Here is a 6,943-nt window from a genome sequence, read left to right as displayed (position 1 = left end):
GTCAGACAGAGTGTGGCCATGCCTCTGCACCGTCCCATTACACACATCAGGGATCATTCACAGAGTGAATCTCACTGCACACCGCCCAATCACACACTCGAGGGATCAGACACTGACTGAAGTTTCCTCGCTTCCTCTAAATCCTCGCATCTCACTCTCCCGTGTTCAGACACAAAGTGAATCTCCCACCGCTCAGTCCGATCACACAATCCAGGGTACAGAAACACAGAGTGAAGCTCCTCCACCCTGTCCTATCAAACACTCCCCGGGTCAAAGAAGAGTGAATCTCCCTTCACACCGTCCCATCACACACTCCCTGGGTCAGACGCAGAGTGAAGCTCCCTTCATACCGTCCGATCACACACTCCAGTGGTCAGATACAGAGCGAATCTCCGTCCAGTGCGTCCCATCACACACTCTCCGGATCAGACACAGAGTGAATCTCCCTACGCAGCGCCCCATCACACACTCCTGAGTTCGGACGCAGAGTGAAGTTCCCTCTCTATCTAGACCAACATTCTCCACACTCCCAGATTCAGGCATTAAGAGAAGTTACTTCTTAACATTAATAAAATAAGTTAAATTTCACAGAATGTTGTTTCAAACGCTCTCATTCATCAAGACAGAACATATTGGATTGGAAAATGCGAAGACGGGTGAGTTTCGGTTTGTTACTGGTCTATGGCTTGAGACTGGGTCAGTGGGATTCGTTTGCAGACACACTGGGGCTGTGAGAAGCGAGGGGCTCACAGTCTAGTTCAGATTCTGACACGGTGTTGTGGGGTAGAGTGTGGGGCAGTGGTGTGGGGAATGATACAGTTCTGTGCGGATATAGTGGGTCAGGGGGTTTGGTTTGGCGACCGACACAGGGCTGTGTGGAAAGTGCGATGCAGTGGGGTTAGTTTGATGAATGTCTCTGGTGTCCTCCTGGAGCTATTACGACCCTGTTGAAATTGCTTAAACTTCTTTGACAGGGAAGCGGCTTCTAGTCTTATGTACAAGCATCACACTGGAACGCCCGTCTGCGGTAACTGCGACTCGGACCCATGGCGGGACTATTGCAATGGTTAACAGCATTTCATCTGCGAGAAGTCTGAACATTTGTTCAAGGTTATTCCCGAAAAGATCCAGGATCTCTGTCAACAGTCCCTGGTGCCAACTTGAATCGCATAACAATCCGGTTTCATCCCCGTCTCTCTTCTCCACTCATATCCTCCTCATCCGCACATTCACTCTGCGCTCACTCTGTCCATCCCCCAACCATTCTCCTTCACAACTCGCATCCCCTTCCCGCCAATCAGCTTCTTTCTCGCCATCTCTCCCACTCTTCTCTCCGTCTGCACCGTTCTCCACCACTCTTCTTTTCTTTTGCTCCCTCCACGCCACCCACTCTTACCTCACTCCCGTGCACTCTGGTTCACAGATTCCCCACCCTGGGGTAAACGACAGTGCGCATTCACTCTATCTATGCCCATCGGGGTTTTATACTCCACTATAATGTCAAAAGTGCTCGCCAAGGAATAAACGCCTCACGCCAGCCCGGTCTCCATAATTCATCTACTCGAATCCCAGCAATATCTTCGAAAATCTCCCTCCGCACACTTTCCAGCTCATCTTTCCGAAAGCAGGGCGACCAGAACCGAACACAGTAGTCCAGGTGTGGGCTCATCGATGTCTTGTACAACAGCAATGTGACCTCCCGACTCCTGTACTCAGAGAAGACCAGCGTGCCACATGTCCTGTCTATCTGTATCGCGGGTTTGCCACCGGAATCACCATCTGATTTATTGTCTGTGACTTATACCACCCGAGAGTTGATCATTTGTACAATCAGTACTGCGCAAAGATGTAAATTTAATGTAAGTTCCAAAAATTAATAAACACAGCAAATAGGGGAATATCGAGGGTGCTCATGGATTCAGGAAGCGTTTAGTAATCTGATGGTGGAAGGGAAGTAACTTGTTTTAAATTGTTGACTGCGGGTCGTCAGGCTCCTGTACCTCCACCCCAATGGTACAAATGATGACAGGGCATTTTCCGGATGATGAGGGTCCTCAGTAATGGATGGGGTTCCTCTTGAACAATTCCTCGTTGTGGGGAGTGGGGGTGCGGTTGCCTGCGATGGAGTTGGCTGCGTCTAGGACCATCTGCAGCCTTTGGCGACCCTTTGCGTTGCAGTCTCCACACCACGCGGCGATGCGACAAACCAGAATGCTCTCCTCCGTACATCCGGAGAAACTCGCGGGTTTTCAATGACAGACCACATCTCCTCAAACTCTTGACGGTGTAATCCCTTCTGTAAAGAGAGAGATATTGACGGTGGTGAAGGTACGTGCAGAGTCAGGTCGAAAATACACTCAGATTAGAAATAACCAAGACTAGAGTAAATAAATCCAAAGAGGGAATGAAACTCCTACGGTTGAGCACTGAGTGTTCAACACGAGTCTTTTAACTACAGCCATTCCACGAAGGAATGAGGTAGGCAATAACTGGCAGTCTGAGTCTTAAACGGAAAGTAACAGATCTCCATACGACGGGGACTGGGAGTGCCGAACTTGGATGTACGTTCCCTTGTATGTTAAACAGCATGCTGTTCCCGAAAACCATCACGGCTGCAGTCTATGAAATCCTCCTCAAGACTGCCTGGAGCAAATTGATTGTGCAAGGTCAAGTTCCCCATGATAACTTCTGTTCTATTCTTACATGCCTCAGATATTCCTCTTTTTCCTGACTCCTCCTTTACTATTCATTATCTTTACCCAGGTGGATTCAATATTCCGCTCCTTAGATCTTATATCGTCTCTCACAATCGTCCTGATTTCATCCTTAATGAAGAGCGCTGCCGGACCTCCTTGAACTTCTTGCCTGTCCTTCTGTATTACCTGATATACTTGGATGTTTAATTTGCAATTCTATCCACCCTGCAGCCACGTCTCGAACTTGACCACTAAATCATTCCCCTTTGTACTGATTTGTGCCACAAGTTCACTGTCCTTATTTGGAAAAAAAATGGGCATGCAGATAAAGTGCTTTTACACTCATTGTGCTTTTAACATCATGTCATCTCTCTCTCTTTACACTTGAATTTTCTTCGCTTCACTTCACTCCACTGCACTCTTACTTTTCTCTTTATTATCTTTTGATTTTATTTCATCTTTATCCGCAGATTTCTCTTTCACTTTAACCATACACCGCCAATCTGCTGAACCCAACCCCTACTGTTCAGTTTAAATCCACAGCCCTCATCATGCGACTCGCTGGGATCCCGGTGTAGCCCGTCCCATTAGAGTTGCTTCTTCCTATCGGTGCCAATTACTCATGAATTCAAAACCCACTTCTCCCAAACAAGTTCTTGAGCCGTTCATTTACATCTCCAGTCTTCTTTACTCTATGCCAATTTGAATGTGGCTCGGGCAGTAATGCTTTTTGATTCAAAAAGCACCCCAGCGGCTCAAATCTCTCTGTAGAGCCTCTTCCCTTGCTCATTCTTTGTCATAAATATATCTTAAATATATCCAGTGACTTGGTCTCCACCGTCGCCTGCTTCTGAATAATTTTGGAAATTACCTCCTCTCTGGCTGATGAAACCTCTCCTAATCTCCGTTCGAACTTGCCATCCTTCTATTCTGAATCTCCCCTGCATGTCTCAGTCTCACTCAACAGAGGGAGCATTCTCTCTCCGTCCCTCCATCCAGGGCGTTCAAGATTTGATGGGTTTCAATGAGGTCAACACTCAGCCGTCCGGATTCCAGTGAGTGCAGGCACTGATCCATGAATTCCCGAAGCTGTATTCCATCAGCCACTTCGTTGCCCATTTTCCGACCTCTTTGACCTTCCTGTATTATTATTATTATTAAAAAATAAAAAGTTTAGAAAAAGATAGGTTTCAACACTAAGCTGTCTGAATTCCAGTGAGTACAGTTTGATGTTTATCTTTAGAAGCTTTTTGTATGACGCGTGGCTCCGGGTTGAATATCTAATGGCTTGTTTTCACTTTTTCTTTGCTTTAGTAGATTTTTTCTTTCCTTCTGTCGTCGTGTTACAATTGTTTTCAATCGTTAAAACATATATTCCTTTGAGACATTGCTACTGTTACTTATTTCGATGCACTCTTTTTATTTTGGATAATAATAACAACAACAACAACAACAGTAATATAATAATAATAATAATAATAATAATAATAATAATAATAATAATAATAATAATAATAATAATAATAATAATAATAATAATAATTTGGAAAGATAGGTTTCAATGAGGTCAACCCTCAGCCCTTTGAATTCCAGTGAGCAGAGGCAAAAATCCATTCCTTTCCCGACACTGTATTCCATCAGCCACTTCTTTGCACATTTTCTTCTATGTCCAAGTCCCTGCTTCCTCAACACTATCTGTTGATCAAAAATATTATGGCCGATCTAAACTGACTGTGGTTTCCCGATGAGGAAGTCTAACATTCCGTTGCAGGGGGAGACACAACGGCCCAGGATTTGGATCCTGTTGATTATAACTGAGGAAATGATTGTGTTGAACGCTGAGCTGTTGTCAATAAACCGCAGGCTGACATAGGTACTGCTGTTGTCCAGATGGCCCAAGGCCCAATGGCGAGCAAGTGAATTTCCACCCGCAGTAGATCTATTGTGGAAAAAGACAAAATGCAGCGGGTGTTGGTTTCAAAGTAGATCCTCTGCGATGCAAACATCCAAGATATTTCAAATAATTCGAGAGGCTTACAAGATGATAGATTGGACATATAGAGATGTGGACGCGTAGGAAAACAGAAATCCTACAGCACAATACCCGCCCTCTGGTCCACAAAGTTGTGCCGAGCATGACGCTAACCAAGAGATTACGAGGCTGACCTATAACCCTCTATTTTTCTAAGCTCCATATACCTATCCAAAATATCTTAAAAGACCCTATCGTATCCGACTCTAACACTTTTGCTGGCAGCACATTCCATGCACTTACCACTCTCTGAATAAAAAAAAACTTACCGTGACATCTCCTCTGTACCTGATTTCCAGCAGCTTAAACCTGTGTCCTCTTCTGTCAAACATTTCAGCCCTGGGATAAAAGCCTCTGAATATCCATAGGATCAACTCCTCACAGCATCTAAAACACAGCTATAAGGTCACCACTCATCCTCCGTTGCTCCAGGGAGAAAAGGCCGAGTTCACTCAAACTATCCTCATCAGACATGCTTCACAATCCAGGGAACATCCTTGTAAATCTACTTTGCACCCTTTCTATGGCTTCCACCTGCTTCCTGTAGGGAGGCGACCAGAACTGGGCACAGTACTCCAAGTGGCGTCTGACCGGGGTCCTTTAGAGCTGCAACATTATCTTCCGGCTACAAAATTCCACGATTGATGACGCCCAATATAACGTACGCCTTTTTAACCACTGAGTCAACCTGCGCAGCTGCTTTGAGTGTCCTGTGGAATCGGACCCCAAAATCATTCTGACCCTCCACACTGCCAAGAGTCTCAATATTAATACATTATTCTGCCATCATATTTGATCTACCAAAATGAACCACTTCACAATTATCTGGGTTGAACTCCATCTGTCACTTCTCAGCCCATCTTTAATCCTATCAATGTCCCGCTGTAACCTTTCACAGCCTTCCACACTATCCACAGCACCTCCAACCTTTGTGTCATCAGCAAAGTTACTAACCCATCCCTCCACTTCTTCAGCCACGTCATTTATAAAAATGACGCGAATAAGGGTCCCAGAACAGATCCCCGAGTCACTCTACTGGTGACCGACATCCATGCAGAATATGATCCGTCTAAAACTATGCTTTGCCCTCTGTGGCAGACCAGTTCTGAATCCACAAAACAATGTCCCTTTGGATCCCATGCGGGAAAGATTTGCCCCACAGAAGTAGAGGTTCTTATTTTGCAGTTGTAGGCGCTCGTTGCTGACGAGGGAAATTAAGGACCGCATTAAAGCCAAGGGAAAGACCTGTAAGCTAGCAAAAGGGGAAGGGAAGTTGAATGATATTAACGACTTCAAAATCTGCCTTAACTTAGTCGCTGCGAAAATATCAGTGTCTATTATTAAAGATAAGGTAGTTTCTTTTTAGAGACTTCTGGATAAGTACATGAGAAATAGAGGGCTATGGGAAAGCCTGGCAATTTCTAAGGTAGGGACATGTTCGGCATAACTTAGGGCCGAAAGGTCAGCATTGTGCTGTAGGTTTTCTATGTTTCTGTGTATTCATGGATAATCATGTATGGTTGAATGACGATTTATCTTGAATTGTATAGAAACCGTCTCTTATGCACAGGTCGCAAATTCCTAGGAAGAGAACGCAAAGATCCAGCTGTCTGCGTTCCTCCTTCCTCCCCCAACACCTCAGTCACATGTTAATCTTTATTATCTTCCTATATCTGGCCACTCCAGCACGAACATAATTTTTCCTGCTCATCCTCTCTCTTGAGATTGCTGAGATTCCGATGGGCTGCGGAGCGATATGTAGTGAAAGAAGTGCATGGAGTAAAACCAGATCTAACATAGAGAGAGGCTTTGAGGGAAGAGAAGCAGAATAAACGGTGTAGAGGTAGTAAGGTAGGAGGGCTAAAGTTTTTGTACTTCAATGCATAGGCATCAGAAACAAAGGTGATGAACTGAGAGATTGGATACATATATTGACTTATGATGTAGTGTCCGTTACGGAGACTTGCTAGCACCAGGGCAGGAATGGATTCTCAATCTTACTGGATTGCAGTGCTACAAAAGGGATGTGGGGGGAAGGGGGAGCGGGGTGGCATTACTGGTCAGAGATACTACAACAGATGCAGAAAGGGTGGGTAATGTAGCAGGATCTTCTTTCGAGTCAGTGTGGGTGGAAGTCAGGAACAGAAAGGGAGCAGTTACTCTACTGGGGACTTCTATAGGCTCCCTCGTAGCAGCAAAGATACCGAGGAGCTGA

This window comes from Hypanus sabinus, unplaced genomic scaffold, assembly GCF_030144855.1.
Source record: "Hypanus sabinus isolate sHypSab1 unplaced genomic scaffold, sHypSab1.hap1 scaffold_513, whole genome shotgun sequence".
NCBI classification, from domain to species: Eukaryota; Metazoa; Chordata; class Chondrichthyes; order Myliobatiformes; family Dasyatidae; genus Hypanus; species Hypanus sabinus.
The sequence above is the reverse complement of the archived record's forward strand: the minus strand, read 5'-3'. Positions refer to the sequence as shown.